This window comes from Sminthopsis crassicaudata, chromosome 2, assembly GCF_048593235.1.
Source record: "Sminthopsis crassicaudata isolate SCR6 chromosome 2, ASM4859323v1, whole genome shotgun sequence".
NCBI classification, from domain to species: Eukaryota; Metazoa; Chordata; class Mammalia; order Dasyuromorphia; family Dasyuridae; genus Sminthopsis; species Sminthopsis crassicaudata.
In genome coordinates, this window is record NC_133618.1 from 330,927,765 (window position 1) to 330,948,959 (window position 21,195).

Here is a 21,195-nt window from a genome sequence, read left to right on the forward strand (position 1 = left end):
TCACTTCCTTCTCAAATTCCTCATGGTACTTTCCTTGCCACTCCTGCAGAACTTCACAGATAAAATGCTAGACTTGGAACCAGAAAGCTGGAATCCTACTTCTGGCATGTCACTTTTCTGAACCTTAGCTTCCTCATCTATAAAATGGGAACAATAATAGCAATTTATCTCACATTTGATCCTCTTGTGAGGATCAAATGTGAGATAATATGGAGAAGGTACTTTGCAAACTTTAAAGTGTCACACATGACCTTATATCATATTTGTTTATATATTTAGCCTAATCCCTTCTATAGATAGATAATTCCTTTAAGGTAGGGATTGTACCATTTTTCATCTTTGTGCTTTCATGGCTTTGGCTTATTGCACTGTAAATGATAGCTGCTTAACATATTTGTGACTATGAATTCTCAGCCTCTTTCAGGGCCCAGGCTAGTAGGCAGGTGTTAATTTGCATGGTTGATTTAAACCTAACTTGGATTATCTGGAGCCCTTTTTTTTTGTTGTTTTTTTTTGCTGTACTGAACTTTGTTCTGGACATGTCCTGCTATCCCAGAGGCAGAAGGCTCTGGGTGGAGTCCCAGTGTAGTAAGTTGAATGCTTTGGATGATTTCCTACTAGGTTAGGTGACAGCTTGTTTTCTAACAGAACTCAGGTCATAGTAGCCACTTAAAACTTTCAAATGTTCAAACGGTGGAACTGAAATTTCATAGAACTAAGTATGTGTTGTATTCTTGGGGGGATAAAGAGAGCAGCTGACCCTTGATACATCTGTAAAATGGAGAGAATAAACTTAGATGATCCTGAGGATCTTTTTAAAATCTAAAAGTTCAGAGAGAGAAAGATTTAAGATATAATTTCACAGAACCAGAGCTCATCAGGAGGCCTCTTTGGTAGATTTTTGTGTTTGTTGGGATAGGTGGAAATTGGTTCCTTCCTCAACTAGTGGTGGCTTTGGGATTACCTGCTATCCCCAGATAGCCTTTTGCAAAGTTCCTGTCAAAGCAAATAATTCTTGGATGGACGAGGTTTGTCAGAGTTCATGCAGCCAACTCTGCATCTAGGAAGGAGATTGACACCAGGTGTGTTCCCCATTTCCTATTCCTCTCCATCTGTTTCTCTGGATTGATTCAGTGACTGTGATATTCCATTTCAATTTATCCCACCTCTCCTCTCCTCACCCCACACCAGCTGCCTATGACATAAAGATAGGAATAGGAAGGGCTGACAAACCAAAGGAAACAAAGTGAATGATCAGAAATTAGTGTTTTCTTGACTCTAATTTTGAATTCAGACATCATAGAACATTAGGAGAGAATTTTAGGATTCCAGACCCATTTGGGCAATTGAGAGGCAACATGGTGTAAAGAACAATGGACCTGGGGACTGAAGTGGATCACAGTATAGCATTTTCACTTTTTTTGTTATTGTTTGCTTGCTTCCTTTTTTTCTTTCTTTCTCATTTTTTCCACTTTTTTGATCTGATTTTTCTTTTGCAGCATGAAAAATGTGAAAATACGTTTAGAAGAATTTCACAAGTTTAACATATTGGATTGCTTGTTGTCTAGGGGAAGAGGGAGGGAGGAACAGAGGATTGAAAAGCTTGGAACACAGGGTTTTGTAAAGGTAAACGTTGAAAACTATCTTTGCAGTTTCTTATAATTATAGAAAAATTTATCAAAATATAACATATATATATTTATAAAGTTTTTTTATTTTCAAAACGTATGCATAGTTTTCAACATTCATGCAAAACCTTGCATTCCAAATTTTTTTCTCCCTTCCTTCTCCCTACCCCTTTCCCTAGACAGCAAGTAATCCAATATTATATATATTTTCTTTTCTTTTTTTTATTATAGCTTTTTATTGACAAAACACATATGTAATGGGTAATTTTTCCACATTGATCCTTGCAAAAACTTCTGTCCCAATTTTTCCTTTCCTTTCCTAGATGGCAGGTAGTCCCATACATATTAAATAAGTAAAGTATATGTTAAATACAAAATATATATATATATATATATATGTATATATATATATATATATATATATTTATACATTGTCTTACTACACAAGAAAAATAGGATTTAGAAAGAAGGTGAAAAATAATCGGGAAGAAAAACAAAAATGCAAGCAAACAATAACAGAAAGAGTATAAATTTTATGTTGTGATCTACATTCATTTCCCGGTTTCTTTCCCTGGGTGTAGCTGGTTCTGTTCGTTACTGATCAATTGGAACTGTTTTGAATCATCTCCTTGTTAAAGAGAGCCAAGCCCATCTGAATTGATCATCATACAGTATTGTTGTTGAAGTATACAATGATCTCCTGGTTCTGCTCATTTTACTCAACATCAGTTCATGTAAATCTCTCCAGGCCTTTCTGAAATCATCCTGTTGGTCATTTCTTACAGAACAATAATATCCATAATATTTATATACCACAATTTATTCAGCCATTCTCCAGTTGATGGGCATCCACTCAGTTTCCAATTTCTAGCCACTACAAAGAGGGCTGCCACAAACCTTTTTGCACATGTGGGTCCATTTCCCTTCTTTAAGATCTCTTTGGGATACAAACCCAATAGAAACACTGCTGGATCAAAGGGTATGCACAGTTTGACAACTTTTTCACTACAATTCCAAATTATTCTCCAGAATGGTTAGATCCTTTCGCAGTTCTATCAACAATGTATCAGTGTCCCAGTTTTCCTACATCCCCTACAAAATTCGTCATATTTTCCTGTCAACTTAGCCAATCTGACAGGTGTGTAGTGGTATCTCAGAGTTGTTTTAATTTGCATTTCTCTGGTCAATAATGATTTGAAACACCTTTTCATATGGGTAGAAACAGTTTCAATTTCATCATCTGAAAATTGTTCATATCCTTTGACCATTTATCAATTGGAGAATGGCTTGATTTCTTAGAAATTTGAGTCAGTTCTCTATATATTTTGGAAATGAGGCCTTTATCAGAACCTTTCGATGTAAAGATATTTTCCCAGTTTATTGCTTCTCTTCTAATCTTGTTTGCATTAGTTTTGTTTGTACAAAAGCTTTTTAACTTAATATAATCAAAATTATATATTTTGTGATCAATAATGATCTCTAGTTCTTTGGTCACAAACTCCTTCCTCCTTCACAGGTCTGAGAGGTAAACTATCCTATGTTCCTCTTATTTATGATCTCGTTCTTTATGTCTAGATCATGAACCATTTTGATCTTATCTTGGTGTATGGTGTTAAGTGTGGGTCAATGCCTAGTTTCTGCCATACTAATTTCCAACTTTCCCAGCAGTTTTTGTCAAATAATGAATTCTTATCTCAAAGGCTGGGGTCTTTGGGTTTGTCAAACACTAGATTATTATAGTTATTGACTATTTTATCCTGTGAACCTAACCTATTCCACTGATCAGCTAGTCTATTTCTTAGCTAATACCAAGTGGTTTTGGTGACCACTGCTTCTATAATATAGTTTTATATCAGGTACAGCTAGGCCACCTTCATTTGTTCCCTTTGAAATTAGTTCCCTTGAAATTCTTGACCTTTTGTTCTTCCAGATGAATTTTGTTATTTTTTCTAGGTCATTAAAACAGTTTCTTAAGAGTCTGATTGGTATATATTTTATATATATATATATATATATATATATATATATATATTTTAAAGAACAGATTTCAAAAGTACAACTATTCTCATGTGAAAGTCTGTAAACATTTTTTTTTTATTCTAACAAGGAACATTCATACTTGTAAAAAAGAGGAGAACCAGCTATCTAGAAATCTTGACTGATTTATTTCACCTCCCTGAGTCTCAGCAAGACTTTTTAAATGAATCAGTGAATTATTATTATTATTATTATTATTTCTTTGTCAGCAGAATAGAAATATATGCAATATGGGGACAGCAAGTTGAGGGAAAAGTACCCTGGAATCCTAGCAAACCTGTTTCCTGAGTCTAGATCTATGTTCTATCTGACAAATGATTTTAAGGAATGAGCAGATTTGGCTACATTGGACTTTTGTACTTTGATTTGATCTTGAACCCCAGAAAGGACTCTGTTTTTGCTAAATCCCCAAGTCCATCTATAATCTCAAATTCTTATTTGCCTTTAAATTATCTGTTAAAATAAATCCCTCTCCTAAAATGTTACTTCTCTCTTTTGATGTTTATCACCAAAGGTAATAAGTTGTTGACATAAAGCAAACTTCCTTTAAACTATTAACCATTTGGTGTCTCTTGAAAAAAGCCAGGCAATTAAGATTGGAGAGAGAAGGCCAAATGTGTGACTTTGGAAAAGATGGGTCAGGAAGCTCTCTAGAAAAATGTTCATAACTTTCACATCCTTCTCTCTATCCCCACACTAATTTATTGAATGGTCTTTTTTGTGTAGTACTAGAATGGTTCATCCCATTTGACCTGGCTGCTTCTCCAGAAAGGAGTGGGTTTCTAGTATGTCCAGCCAGATCTCCTTTTTTTCTCTCCATATCCTTGATGATCTCATCAACTCTTAAAAGTTTAATCGTGTAGCTCCTTATTTGCTTGCTGTTTTCTCTGACTGGATATCCTCTCTGGATGTCAAATTCAATATTTCAAAATGGAACTCATCCTCATCTCAAATCCTTTCTTTTTCTAAACTTCCATATTTCTATTAAGGGAATGGGACCATCTTTTCAGTTACTCTGGTTAACATCCATAATTTCTCAAACAATTACCACATCTTGGTGATTTTACATCTTTAAGTTCTTTGGATTTATATAGCCAGATCACCATCCTAATTGTGTTGTTACTGTTTTATTGGTCTAGGCATAGATGACTCTTCAGGAAGAGGACCTTGTATCAGGGAGGACATTAATAGTTTAGGGAATAAGTAATGGTATCTTGTAAAAAAAAAAAAAAAAGGTGTTTAAGCCAAGTTTTTATGGAAACATGAAATTCTAAGAAGTAGAGGTAAGGAGGGAGTGCAAGGTAGGCAGTGGGAGATGCCAGTACAAGACTGAAGAGAAGAGAGAGTGGAAACAGAGGGACCAATTAAGAGGCAACTAAAACAGCCCAAAAGAGTGATGGGAAGCAGCTGTGTGACTTTGGGCCTGTCATTTAACCCTGTTGGTCTCAGTTTCCTCATTTATAAAATGAGGTGGAGAAGGAAATGGAAATCCACTCCAGTATCTTTGTCAAGAAAATTCTAGATGAGATCACAAAGAAATGGACAGGATTGAAATAATTGAACAAAATCAAATGTACAAAATTCACTCTAAACAAATAAATTGTATGTATGTATTTGTACACACACACATATACATATAATTTATACATAAGCTTCTTAAATTATAGGTTATGACTCCATATGGGGTTACATAACTGAATGTGGGGGTTACAAAATTATGATTTATTATCGATAAATGTTTGATTTGTATATCTATTTTATATACCTATATACCCAGGGTTGTGTAAAAATTTCTCAGGTGAAAAGGGGTCATGAGTGGAAAAAGTTTAAGAAGCTCTGATCTATAACATAAATTGGAAATAATCAATTACCTCAAGGGATCCTGAAATACCATAGATCCATAGCTGAGATTTGAAGGAAGCCAGGGAAGCCGAGGAAGGAGGAAAGAGAGCATTCCACAAATGGAAAACAACCAGTGAAAATGCCTGGGGTTGGAAGATGAAGTGTTTGTTTCAGAAACACCAGGAAGCCACTGTCATTCGATGGAAGAATGTGAGTTTTTTTGAGAGCAGATTCTTTTTATGCCCAGTGCCTGGCACATACTAGACATTTAATACATGCTTATTGATTGATCAATTCAGTTCTCCACACAAATTCTAAATTAACATTCTTAGAATGCAGATTTGACCAAATATTTCCCAACTCAAAAAGCTTCAAGTTCTCCTATGATAGTCAAGATAAAATATAGAAGTCTTAGCCTGGCATTAAAAATCTTTTACATTCTGGCTCCTAGTTACCTTTCCAGATGTATTCTCTTTAAATCTTCTCAACAAACTTCATAGTTAAGCTAAACTGGCTTACTATTTCTTTCTCATCATCCCTTTGCACAGGCTGTCCCCCAAACCTGGAATGTTTTCCCTTATCACCTCTGCCTCTAGGAATTTCCAGCTTCTTTCATGACAGTCCACTTCCCCAGTTGTTCAAATACTTACACTCCTCAAATGATATATTTGCTTATCTGCATATAGTTATCTCTTCTACATACAGGGTTAGGGGCACCACTCCTGCCTCCACACACAGTCTAGAAAATCCATTTAAAAAAAATAAATAAGAGAAGTTCGAATTATTATGGTATTTAAAAATAAAATAAGGGGCAGCTAGGTGACGCAGTGGATAGAGCACCAGCCTTGAATTTAGGAGGACCCGATTTCAAATCTGGTCTCAGACACTTAACACTTCCTAGCTGTGTGACCCTGGGCAAGTCACTTAACCCCAGGCTCGGGGGGGTGGGGGGGAATAAATAAGTTGATATAATATAATACTTCGTGCATTTCAGAATCTCTAAAAATTTTCTGTTGACCCTAGCATGTTGTCTGCAGCTTCTGCAAAACTCCTCCAAAATTCCCATTTAATTTCATATGCCCACCTGCAATATATCGATTACTGAGACGGAAAGTTGACATGTGGAAGGGATAACTATATTTTTAGAAGACTATATTTCTTTAGGAGAGGAACTATTTCATCTTTGTAGTTTATCACAGCAACTCCCATGTGATAGGACTTGACAAATAGATGCTGAAATGAATCCTATGTCACAGTGCATATTTTATTTTTGTTACCATAACTCTGATTAAGACAATTATCCAAAACAATTTCAAAGGACTATTATGAAAAATGTTCTCCTCCTCCAGAAAGAGAACTGATCAACCCTTAAGGCAGATTGAAGCATGCTTTATAAAATTTTATTTTTTATTTTGTGTGTGTGTGTGTTTTCTTTTGCAATATGGCTAGTATGGAAATATGTTTTGCATAACTTCAGTTGTATAATCAACATCATATTGCTTGGCTTCTAAATGGTAGAGAAAGGGTAGGAAGGAGGGAGAGGATTTAGATTTCAACATATTTTAAATGAATGTTTTAAAAAATTTACATGTAACTAGGAAATGTTTAATATATATATATATATATATATATATATATATATATATATATATTAAGCCAGAATATTTTTGTTTGCACAAGGACAGTGTCAGTGGCCCTGAAGTAAATTAGATGTAGGTGAAAGGTTTCATCAGACTTTTGAGTTTGGAGGAGAATTAGGTCAGGCACTAGCTTAGCAGTTGGCAGATAATACTTGGGAGGATGCCTTTGTGGAGATGCCTGTGCCATCCCCACTGTGGTTAGAAGGATTTTGCCCCAGCAGAAGAGGCAATCATTCAAATTAACAGCAAGGCCCCATATAGAAACCCTTGACTAGAGTCAAGTTGTTATTCTTACAAAAGATTTGATTCCTTCCCTGCTTTTACACCCCACCTCAACCGCCAATCCTCTTCACCATCCTTCAAGATCCAGTTCAAATCTCTCTTCTGCAGAAAGCCCATTCAGCCTGTAGCAATCAATTCTTATTACATGTTGTGGAGTGGATGGTTATGGAGAAGGGAGAAGTTTCCCTTATTAACTCAAACGAGTAGAATATGAGAGAAAGTTTGGAACAGAACCCATAGTCGTGGCTCAATGGTACGATACTTGCAAAATATATAATCTTGAGCAAATTATGTAGCTTTTCCGGACCTATTTCCCCATCTATAAAATAAGAATAACAATGCTGTTGCTAGCTACCCTAGGAATTTTTTCAAAAGAAGTGCTTTTATAAACTTACATTGCTATATAAATGGGAATTGTAACAAGCAAATCAAGATTTAGCATCCAGAGATAGGCAAGAAACTGGGAAGAGAATATGTCTTATACTTCTTTTCTATTAATTGCTGAGCACATAACGGACACTAAATAAACACGTGTTGGTCTGAATTCTTCTTGAACTGGAGATCCCAATCTCTACACTGCTACCAATATAAGAACGAGTGACCTAAATGATTATTTTGAATTGACCCTGACATTGGTAATGTGGTCTAATGGTTTCAATAGAACATCAGGAGATGAGCTTCCTGCATAGGACCCATTTTAAATATCTTATTCCTTCCTTTATAAACATTTGTTGAGTTTCTAAAGTGCTTTCAAAGCATGCTGGGACATGAGAAATCTACAGAGGTGAATGACTTTTTTTTTTTTTTTTTCCCCTTCAAAGAGCTTATTGGGTGCAAAGATTTCAACTCCACCAAAATCACTACATTAAATGGATCCTTATTTCCTATAGGATAAAATACATTTTTCATAGTTTGGCATTTAAAGTTCTGTACAAATTGACTTCAATCTACCTTTCTAATCTTTTGTATATTACTTGCCTTCACATGTTCTACATTTCAGCTGATAGACCCCATTTTCTGCTTTTTACAAAGGTTATCTCACAAGCCTGGAATAACCCTACTCATCTCTGCCTCTTAAAATCCTGGAAACAGTGCCACAGAGAGAGGCAGGAAAGTCTTTCATACTTATTTTTCTTGAATACCAGTCTGAAGGGGTCTCTTTTCTGCCTGCCTGTGGGGAGTGGCCATTAGTTCCCAGGAATGTAGGTGAGCTCTGTGGGAGTAGGGGAGAGGCAAGAGTTGTCATAGTAACCGAAGCCATAAGACCTGCAAGGCCTCTGCTAATCCAGGACCTTGGAGGCTGTTGCTGTGTGGGGAATGCAGGGCAGTGGATAATTAGCAAAGCTCTGGAGGCTTAACATGGGGGTCTGCTTGGGTAAAAGAGAAATGCAATAGAACTACTATTTATGTACTCTGATTAAGCATTTATTAAGTACTAGTCTTATCTTTAGAGCTTTTTAGTCCCTGTGTCCCTCAGCTTAAAGAACATAGAAGGAAACATAGGCATTTTTTTTTTCCTTTTTTATAGACTTGGTTTAGTGTTATGATCTTTTGATGAGACTTCAGCAGAAATAATACTAGAAAAACCAGAAGTATGGAGCTGTCAAATACATACTAGAGTTCCATTTTAATTTGTAAAATTAAAATCCTCTGAGCTATTATCCCAACTTGCCACTCACACCTTAGATCCTTAGAAGAGTCACTACTACCTACTTTCTAAGCTACCATATTGGTGATTACTCCTACTTTTATAGCTGAAGAGCCCCAATTGATGTACTCTGCCTCCACTCTCCTTTTAACAATCAACCATTGGACTCAATGGGCTCTTAGAAAAGGCATTTACTAAGACAGCTTCAAATACTAGTAACAAAACATTCTCTCTAAACAGCATTTGTGGAAAGAGTGAGGACAACCCCAAGTACAAAGATTATGAATCACACATGTAGGAAATATATAGTCACACAACTCTCAGCAAGGTACTAAAGAGCCTCTCTTTATAGAAACCTCAATAAGATCTCCTTAGGCTCAGTGTCTTTACAAAGGAGATTACTCCTCTAAGCTTCTCTCACTCTCAATGGAAAGCTAAGTCTACCTTAAAATCACAGCCTGTTCCCTTCTCAGCTGCCAGAGGAACCAATTCTAGGAGCTGTTTTTTTGAGGGATTATCTACTATCTTTCTATATCTGTGTCAATCATATGTGTGCTTTTGCTCAATGTTGAATGTTATATCTCCAATTACTGGAGTAGTTTTCCTTCAAAGTAATACTGCTTGCTGATGGGATGGAAAAAATAAGGAGAAATCCCCATCTCTAAAATTCCTTCCAAGATCTTTCTCTGCCTTTTGACTTAAACTAGCTATTTAACTCATTTAAAGGGACTTAGGGAATAGATAGTATTTTCAGTCCAATCAATCCCAAAATGATCTTCTAATTTCATCAGAGATGGTTTTTCACACTTTGTAAAGGTTTCATCAGGTGTTAATATATTAACAACCCATCATTTTTATATATTGTATATCCTGTCATTATGGCAATATGGATCTACAGAAATTATAGCTATTACGGACTTCCCTTTAATATTATAGAGCAGACCCTTTTCTTTTCTTTCATCAGCATTGTTTCTGGGAATAAGCAAAGATTCTTCATCTTCCTGCCATCCATTTATTCATTAATACCTATATTAGGCCATTATTTCACTTCCAGAACTCTGAAGTCTGGACAGTTATCATAAATAAATAATAAATAAATAAATGTCAGAAGAGTATTAGATTGTGATAGTCTCCCAACTGCCCCAGATCTCTTCCTTCTCTAACCTTTAGAGGGCTTCCAAAAGCCTAACGTACAAGTTTGACCAGATCACGCCCTTCTTCAATAAAATTTCAGTGGTTCCAGTCCAAAAGATATACTCCTCAGTCTGACATCTAAAGTCCTTCACAATCTGGTTGAAGCCTACATTTCCAGATTAATTTCACTTTTTCCCCCTTCACAAGGTCTACATTCTATGCAAATTGGCCTACTCTGTTGCCTGCCTAAGCATTCCACCCTCTGCATTCCCTCCTCTCTACCAACTTTTGGAATACTTAACTTTCTTCAAGGCTCCATACAAATGCTACCTCCTAATGACAGTGGGCCCTGACCTCAATGTATTCTCTTCTTCCTCAAATTATCTTGTATGTATTCATCTCCTTAAAAAATAACTTTGACCAAAAGGACTATGTTCCATTTTTGTCTTGGTAATCCCTGTGATTACCACAATGCCTTTTCTATAATAAACATATTTGCTGATTGAATTGGATAGAACTGAATTGTGGGGGAGAAAGAACTAAAATCATATGGTTCTAACCAAGAGTTTAGAAATAAAGAAAAAGGAACTAGGTAACTAGAGTATCCAATGTTCAACTTTTTTCTGGAAATGTATGAACTGGGTTTCTATGTTTATAAACTGAGAAATTGGAGTCAACACCATGGGAACAAGTAATAATAATAATAACCCACAGGGCAACATAATGAATAGAGCACTAGTTCTGGAGGCAGGAATTCAAATCTGGTCTCAGTTATGTGATCCTAGGCAAGTCACTTAACCCAATTGCCTCAAAAAAATAAAGAAGGGAAAAGCAAGCATAGGCTATGTAAATTAACCATTGATTCCTTCCCTTAAAAAAATATTCTACATTTACATACTAATAACTCATATTTAGTTATTTCTAAAGTTCAATCCAGCAACACCCCAGTGAGTTAAATAGTACATAACTATTTTATAGTGAGGCCACTGTATTTCAGAAAGGAAATTCTTGGTCACACAAAAATTAAATGGTGAAGGTAAGATTTGGACTTAGGCAAGAATCCCAGAACAAAAGGGAAACAACAGTTCTAGAGAATTTTCCATCTCATTGGTAATGACTGAGTCCAGCAATAACAGTCTACTAGAATTCCAAATGTCCACAGGCAGGTTGCTCATATCCAAACCTAGGTCATGAACTTGTAGAACTCAGATCAGGAGGGTAGAAATCTAGACTTTGACCTAGGTCAGATTATTTTGGGAGCCCTGAAAACTTGCAGATCTCCAGTCTGAACTATCCATGAAATCCTGGAGTAATAGAACATTCAATACCCCACGAAAGTAGCAGTAGGATCAGCCCAGACATTCCCTTGCAGAGACAGGATCCAATGTAAATCTGAATTCAAAAAGTAGGCTGAAAGAATGAGTAAAGAAACAAACAATAAAAGAATTCAAATACAGAAAGGTATAATTGGGGACAAGATAATTCAAGATAAACACAAAAGAGAATCACTCTAAAACACCTACAAACACTCAAGAGAAAACAACTTAGGCATAAGTTCAACTAGAACTCTTGAGAGAGATGAAACAAGAATTAAAATTTTTTTAACAAAATAAATGAAAACACTAGAGGCAAAAATTGAATTCATTTTTGTTTTTCAAGTGGACCAATGACTTTGACTTATGCATGAATTGGATTTAAGTGAGGCAGAGTTGCACAAAGTTGTCAGTTTCACTCTCTCTTCCAATCATCAAAGTCCAATGGCAAGACAAAAAGTCAGGATGATTGAAGATGGTCTGAGATGCAGTGGATGACCTTGGCATCTTCTATATCTGACTAGCTGCTTTCAAAGCAATTGGAACAAATTGCTCTAATTTACCTATTCTACCAGGAAAATCCTCATATGCTTGGGGGAGACATCCCCCTAACTTTTTGATAGATTTGAGGTCTGTCAGTGACCCTCAATCAAGTTTAGCCTGTCATTGATATGGTTTGCTGGGGTATAAATGGTGCACAAGCTATAGCTTCTTGTAGCCACAGGTGAGACTACATACAAAGAGTATGCACAGTTTTATAGCCTTTTGGCCATTATTCCTAAAGGAATTTTATTATTATTATTATTATTATTATTATTATAGCTTTTTATTTACAAGATATATGCTGGATAATTTTTCAGCATTGACAATTGCAAAACCTTTTATTCCAACTTTTCCCCTCCTTCCCCCCATCCCTTCCCCCAGATGGCAGGTTGATCAATACATGTTAATATGTTAAAATTAAGTTAAATACAATATATGTATACATGTCCAAACAGTTATTTTGCTGTACAAAAAGAATTGGACTTTGAAATAGTGTACAATTAGCCTGTGAAGGAAATCAAAAATGCAGGCAGACAAAAATAGAGGGATTGGGTTCATAGTCATCTCCCAGAATTCTTTCACTGGGCATAACAGGTTTAGTTCATTACTGCTTTATTGGAACTGATTTGGATCTCATTGTTGAAGATGGCCACATCCATCAGAATTGATCATCATATAGTATTGTTGCTGTGTACAATGATCTCCTGGTCCTGCTCATTTCACTCAGCATCAGTTCATGTAAGTCTCTCTAGGCCTTTCTGAAATCACCCTGCTGGTCCTAATGGAAATTTTTAACAAGAAATTTTTCTTCTCTAAAATTTTCTCTAAAATTAAAATAGAAGAGTCTCACGATGTGGTTCATATTCTTTGCAGTTTGGGGTATATTTGATGCCTTTTATAGGCAAAAGATTGCATTTTCTGAATTGTCAATATTTGAAGCTTTGTGCTTATTAAATATTTATTACTCATCTTCCTGGAATTCAGTGAAGAAGGTATCAATGAATACGCTGCCACCATAGCAGCAGAAGTACCAGTAAGTGCAAAGAGAGAAAGAGAACCTGTCTCCTAGTCTATTTCTTTTCTTTATCAGGAACCCTAAAATCTAGAGAATCCTATTTTATGACAGTTTCTACTCTTTAAAGAGTTGTTTCTCTTGTTTTCCTGTCTCTTGTTAAGCATCATAAGGATGCTATGTGTATATGCAATTCAAGGCAAATTTAGCATTTGTAAAGCATTTCATTATGAAACATTGCACTAGCGTTATATAATCCTGTTCATTTTTTCCCTTAACAAAGTATGGGGGGATGGGGTTGTCCAAGGTCTCTCTTCTTTATTACACTGTCTTTCTAACAGACAATACTTTTCTTAAAAAATTTTTTATTTTCAAAACATATGCATAGACAACTTTCAACATAAGCCCCCAACCTCTTCCCCTAGAGGGAAAGTAATCCAATATATGTTAAACATGTGCAATTCTTCTATATTTCCACAATTATTATGCTGCACAAGAAAAATCAGATCAAAAAGGAAAAATAATGAGAAAGAAAACAAAATGCTAGCAAACTACAACAAAAAAGAGAAAATACTATGTTGTGATCCACACAGTCCTCACAGTCCTGTCTCTGGATACAGATGTCTTTCTTTATCACAAGACCATTGGAATGGCCTAAATCACCTCATTCTAATAGACAATACATTTAAAAAATCAAACGCTTGTTGGTTAGTTGATCCCCAAGTCAGTTAAATCTGACAAATATCACTATTCTGAACATCTGTATGTTTGCTATTTGAAAATTAAATGGCGGAATTCTTTTTAAAATGAAGATCATTGGACTATCTAAAAGCTGAGGGGGTGAAGGGAGGGAGGGAGAGGGGGTGAAAGAGAGAGAGACAGAGACAGAGAGAATAGACATCATATTTTAAGAAATCAAAAAAGAAAACTGGTCAGATCTCTTAGAACCAGTGTGCAAAATGGAAAGAGATTCTCCTTATCACCTCCTGAATAAAAATCAGGAACATTACAATCAAAATTCAGAGCTACCAATTCAAAGGGAAAAAAATTTACTACAAGCAACCAAAAAGAAAAAGAAAACAATTCAAGTATCAAGGAGATAACAGTCAGAATCACACATTATTTAGAAGCCATCTTTTTTTTTTTTTTTTTTTTTTTTTAATTTTTTATTATATATATATATATATATATATTTTATAATATTATCCCTTGTATTCATTTTTCCAATTTACCCCCCCTCCCTCTATTCCCTCCCCCCGACGACAGGCAATACCATACATTTTACATGTGTTACAATATAGTCTAGGTACAATACATGTGTGCGAATATCACTTTCTTGTTGCACAATAAACATTAGAATCCGAAGGTACATGCAACCTGGGCAGACAGATATTAGTGCTAACAATTTTCATTCCCCTCCCAGTGTTTCTTCTCTGGGTGCAGCTACCTCTGTCCATCATTGATCAACTGGAAGTGAGTTGGATCTTCTTTATGTTGAAGATTTCCACTTCCATCAGAATACATCCTCATACAGCATTGTTGTTGAAGTGTACAGCGATCTTCTGGTTCTGCTCATTTCACTCAGCATCAGTTGATTTAAGTCTCTCCAGGCCTCTCTATATTCCTCCTGCTGGTCATTTCTTACCGAGCAATAATATTCCATAACCTTCATATACCACAATTTACCCAACCATTCTCCAACCGATGGACATCCATTCATCCTCCAGTTTCTAGCTACAACAAAAAGAGCTGCCACAAACATTTTGGCACATATATGTCTCTTTCCGCTCTTTAGTATTTCTTTGGGATATAATCCCAGTAGTAGCGCTGCTGGGTCAAAGGGTATGCACAGTTTGATAACTTTTTGGGCATAATTCCAGATTGCTCTCCAGAATGGTTGGATTCTTTCACAACTCCACCAGCAATGTATTAGTGTCCCAGTTTCCCCACATCCCCTCCAACATTTGTCATTATTTGTTCCTGTCATCTTAGCCAATCTGACAGGTGTGTAGTGGTATCTCAGAGTGGTCTTAATTTGCATTTCTCTGATCAGTAGTGATTTGGAACACTCTTTCATGTGAGTGGATATAGTTTCAATTTCTTCCTCTGAGAATTGTCTGTTCATATCCTTTGACCATTTATCAATTGGAGAATGGTTCGGTTTCTTATAAATTTGGGTCAGTTCTCTATATATTTTGGAAATGAGACCTTTGTCAGAACCTTTGTTTTTAAAAATATTTTCCCAATTTGTTATTTCCCTTCTAATCTTGTTTGCATTAGTATTATTTGTACAGAAACTTTTTAGTTTGATGTAATCAAAATCTTCTATTTTGTGATCAATAATGATCTCTAGTTCTCCTCTGGTCATAAATTCCTTCCTCCTCCACAAGTCTGAGAGGTAGATTATCCTCTGTTCCTCTAATCTATTTATTATCTCCCTCTTTATGCCTAAATCATGGACCCATTTTGATCTTATCTTGGTATATGGTGTTAAGTGTGGATCCATATCTAATTTCTGCCATACTAATTTCCAGTTTTCCCAACAGTTTTTTCCGAATAATGAATTTTTATCCCTAATGTTGGAATCTTTGGGTTTGTCAAAGATTAGATTGCTATAGATGTACCCTTTTTTGTCCTTTGTATCTAATCTGTTCCACTGATCTACCGGTCTATTTTGTAGCCAATACCAAATGGTTTTGGTGACTGCTGCTATATAATATAGCTTTAGATCAGGTACACTTAGACCACCTTACTCTGAGTTTTTTTTCATTAGTTCCCTTGCAATTCTTGACAGAAGCCATCGTTTTAAAGGATCAGACAGCTTAGGAAATAGTATTTCAAAGGGGAAAGACTTAGAATCAAGAATAACTAAACCTACCAAATGGAGTAAAATCCTACATGAGAAAAATGGATGTTTAATGAAATAGAAAACTCTCAAGTGTATCTTATGAAAAGACTAGAGCTGGATAGAAATTTTGAAGTTCACACAGATGTCAAAAGAAACAGAAAAAAAGGCAAACCTAAGTGAACAACCATCAGAAATTAAACAAGAATAAACTGTTTATAATCTAATATTAGGAGATGATACATGTGATCCCTCAGCACCCTACTGTTATCAGGAGTTACAGAGGGAGACTAATTGGATAGAAGACCTGGGGATGGGTCTGATATATATTGACAATATTAAAATAAGAATAGAAAGGGAGAGGAAGAGGAATACACTGGAGTAAAAAGAGGAAGATGAAATAAAATTATCTTGTAATTGAAGTATACATATAGAAGTTTATACAAAGAAGAAAGTGGGGGGGGAGCAGAACAACTGATGACTCACTCTCATCTAAACTGTTTGAAGAAGTGAAGAACATACATGCTTGTACACGTGTGCACACATACAGAGCTGGATACAGAAATACACTGGACTCAAAAGGGAAACTAGAGGAAAGAGGAAGAAGGGAGAATAGGAAATAATCAAAAGAGCAGATTATAGAAATCCTAAGCAAAACAAACTCTGAAGATGTACTAAAATATTTATAGTAGTTCTTTTTATGGTAGTGAAGTGTTATCAGCTGACGGTATGCTTGTCAAGAGAATATCTAGATTATAATGGTATGTAATGGGAATGGAATATCATTGTATTGTAAGAAACAATGGAGATGGTTCCTGAAAAAGTTGGGAAGACTTATATGAAAGGATATAAAGTAAGCAGAGAACCAGGAGAATAACTCATAACAATAGTGTAAGGACAAGCAACTTTGAAAGACTTAGGATCTCTGAATCAATGCCAACCACAATACCATAATGAATCATACCATCTGCTTCTTGATAGAGAAGTGAAAGATTCAGGATTCAGGATATAAGTTTTTTTGTACATGGTTAGTGAGAAATTTTATTTGACTGCATATATTTCTTATATGAGGGTTCTGTTTTTCTTTTTAATTGAAGAAAGAGGCAGGAGGAGAAAAAGAAGGTAACTTTTACTGATTTTAAAAATTTGTTGTTTCACCATCACGACTCTTTTTTTTTCCCCATTGACTTAGCCAGTGATTTTTACTTCTTTCTCCCCTGGCCATTTTTCATCAATATTCTACACAGTTATTAACAAGTAGAAAAAGTGGGATTTGAAGTCTATATTCTTTTTGTTTTACTGATTATTCTGTGGCAGAGGTGCTAAAAACAAAATAGTCAAAAGCATAAAACTATAGCTAGAAAAGGTGAGGGGAAGAGGGAGGGAGGAAAGGATGATCTATCTTGGATTCTGGAATTTAGTTTTGGGAGGGAGCTAAGAGAAAATCCATTATAAGTCTCTGGTTAGCAGGTGAGAAAGATTGATACTCAGAGATAAAGTGATTTATCCAAGTATATGAAATCAACTCATTCTTTTCTCAAAATTGTCATTCATTCCCGAATCCATTTCTGCTTTTCAAATGCAAAATACCCTCCTTTTTATCTACTGATAACACAATTGAGCATAAGTGATCTCCAGAAATAGTTCATGCTCAACTTCTGTGTTCTTGACAAACCACAAAAGATTGGCAAATGTTTCTGCTACAGACACAGCGTTAAAACAAACAGCTTGTTGCCTCAAGTGCTTTCTGCCCAGGAGTAGCAAGTAAGGTTTGGGGGGTTGATGTCATTTCCTTCTCATCTTTTCCCTTCCCCCACAGGATCTTCCCTTTTCAGATTTCTTTAGTCAAGAAGACTGCCAACAGTGGCCCAGAACTATATAGCTTATCTCCTTTCATTTCTCTAACATCAGGACTGCAGGCAAACTAAACATAAAACATAATAATAATAGGAAAAGTGTCTCTAAGAGTCCTAATCAGTAATTTGCATTGTAAAGGTGCAACTTATGATTCTTAGCTCTTTTTAATATATATTTGTTGGCGTTTCTAAGACATTTTTGAAATCAGATGTCCCATGGTTCTCTGCTCTGGCACTCCAACCTGGATCAACCCTGTCATATAAAAAAGGCATCTTCCCTTTACCCCAGGTCTTATTTATGGAGTATATCACCCCTCCCCACCCAAACACCACTTATTATTTTTTAAGTTTTATTTTTCTTCAATTAACACACACAAAAAAACAATTTTTCTCCCTCTTAGGCAACTTCCCTCCCCCTCTTAATACTATTTTTTTTCTTTTTTGCTGAGGCAATTGGGGTTAAGTGACTTACCTAGGGTTACATAGCTGGGAAGTGTGTTGTCTTGAGACCAAAATTGAACTCAGGTCCTCCTGACTTCAGGGCTTGTGCTCTATCCACTGCACCACCTAGCTGCCCCAATACTATTTTTTTTTAAGGGGAAAAAAAAAAAATCTTGTAATACATAATAATCAAACAAAACAAATTTCCTCATTATCCATGACCAAAATAAAGTCCCATTCTGCACCCAGAGTCCATCACTTCTTTATCAGGAGGTGGGCCTGAAGCTTTGTCATCAGTCCTACTTAATATTTTAAAATTAGTCTCACTTTCCTGATGTCTCTCATAGAAGTTAAAAATGAATGGACAATTAGAAACATCTCTTTCTTCATTGGGAAAGATGAATGATGTGGACTTAATGATTTGGCTAAGTAATTGACATGGAAAGATTGCATTAATTAAACAAGTGCCTACTGTGTGGAAGCAGTTCGACCAGTTTATTATGAATTTGAACCTTGATCCACTGATTTCCTTATGTATTTCTTAGTGAGTCATCTCATCTGTCTTGATTTTCCCACCCATAAAATGGGGAAGAATATTTACCACTTACCTGCCTCATCACTAGGGTGTTGTGAAAATTAATTAATCTGCATTTGTTAAAACATTTTAAGATCCTTGGATTAAAGACATTACTAAAGTGAAAGGTATTATTATTTTAATAAATTACTTAATAGTAGGGTGAAACTATTTAGACATAAGCTGGTAGCAAGGTAAAAAAGCATCATGTGGAAATTTCAGATAGCAAGATCCAGGCTATTACAAGGGTTGCTATCTAAATATTGTAGATTTTCTGAGATTTTTCTTATAGTTCAACAAGATATTAAGTACCAGGTATGTTCAAGGCCCTGTACTAGGTATTCTTTCATCATGTATGTAATACAAGTCTCATTCAACTCCAAAATGCCTTGATACTTGGGTTTTATGTGGGGGTATTCTGGGTAAACATACAGATATAGCTGAAACCCTATTCCAGCACAAACACTGCCCAGAGAGAAACCTTATTAAAAATATTTCTGATAGAGTAGCAAGGGAAATAATAAAGGGGAAAAATCAAGCAGTGAAATTCTTCTTAGCCACCCAAATGAAATGAATTCAATCCTCTACAAGATCCAGCCCTTAATTTTCCCAAATCCCTTATAGGGTGAGGGACACAATTATCTCTTCAAGAGCCAGTTGGGGAAAAAGGCCTGACAATCTACCATTTGCCATTTGTTGTTCTTTGCCTATCGATCTCTGTCTTTGGCAACTGATTATCTGTGGAAGCATTTTAAGACACACATTGGCTCTCTGGGATGCCTATATGCAGAGTTGCCAGGGTAGTTTTCATTCTACAAGGTTCTTCTTTATCCTCCTCACAATGTCTACAATTTAGCTTTCTCCCCGACTCTGATGACCTGACCCTCCCCCGTGCAATGGTGACTTAATTTTAAAAATCTTCTACCCTATCAATTATAGTCCTTGCCTCATGACATAACCATTATTCATTCAGATATAATAGCTTCCTTAAGAATAGAGTTTTGGGAATTTATTTTCAATGAGCCATTCTCTCAGGGTCTCAAGATACATGAGAAATAAAGTTCTAAGGACTCCTCCCCTCGACTATAACCACTTAATGTCTATATTTTGCACAAACTTAATAACCATTGAGTGCCGCTTCAGATTAGTATGTTGCTTTAACACCATGGGAGTGCAACATTGTATAATGCATGATCCTTTCAAATAGATTACCTTCTTATTAAGGATAAAGTACTCCCACATATTAATCAAAAAAATTTAAGGATGTAAAAAGATGTAAAAGGAAAAGGATGTAAGATAACAAATCATAAAATGCTATATTGAATATAATCCACTCCAAAAATGCATGTTGGGGGCAATTAGTGTTATGGAAGATCAGGAAGGGGAAAGTGTATGATTGATAATTAGATTCATTGTTTGGATGGGGGAAGGAGAGTGGGAAGGAAAAACCTGAACAGAGATGAATGAATAAGACTACAGCTGATGGATTGACTATATAAGACTACAGCTGAGTAATAACTGCTTGTTGATTCAAATTATTTTAATTCAACAAGTCTGTCCCCTTCTCATACCTCAATATCCAGTTTATTGCTTTGCACATAGCAGTATCTCCATGTGTCCTTGGTTTTGGACTAAAATAAAAAATTGACTTTTTTTCTTTCACTACCTGTGTGATGTGCAAATCTCTTAAACTTCTTGAGTCTGAGTTTACTTATCTGTACAATTAAGGGATTTCACTGAATGATCTCTAAGACCTCTTCCAGCTCTAAATCTATGATCTGCAGACCTATAACTATTTCAGATTTTACCCTTTGAAATATGATAGTTCTGCCTACAATTACCTTTCTGTGACTTACACATACAATACAATAGAGGTACAGCTAAATAATCTTTCTGTGTCTCCCCTTAGGTAGCTCATCAAACTGAGAAGGGAACCACTGATCTTCCTATCAACCAATCCCCAATCTCACTTGGATTTTGAATTTGCTCTCTGAAAAGTTTATTATCTTATTCTTTTGACATCAGCTAGATTTTCTAGGTCTGAATTTTCCTTTGACAAAAAGACAGAATGTTTGGCCTTTTTGTTCCCCAAAGTCCTAAAAATCCATCAGAAATCCATCAGTTCAACCATAGGACAAATCGAAATATCCAAAGATACAACTATAATAGTTCCTGCTGTCAAAGAGTTTACATTTAATAACGGGAAGCGATTTATACAAGTCATAGACAAAATAAATACAGGGCAATTTGGAGGAAGGACAGGGAGATCGCAAAACACTTCATGTAGGAAGTGTTCTACAAGCGGTAATGGCTACTCTTAAAACGTCAAGAATAGAGTTGGTAGCACACTGTATCTTCAGGTCCTGGTTAGCAGCTTTTCTTGAGCTATCCCTGGTAATA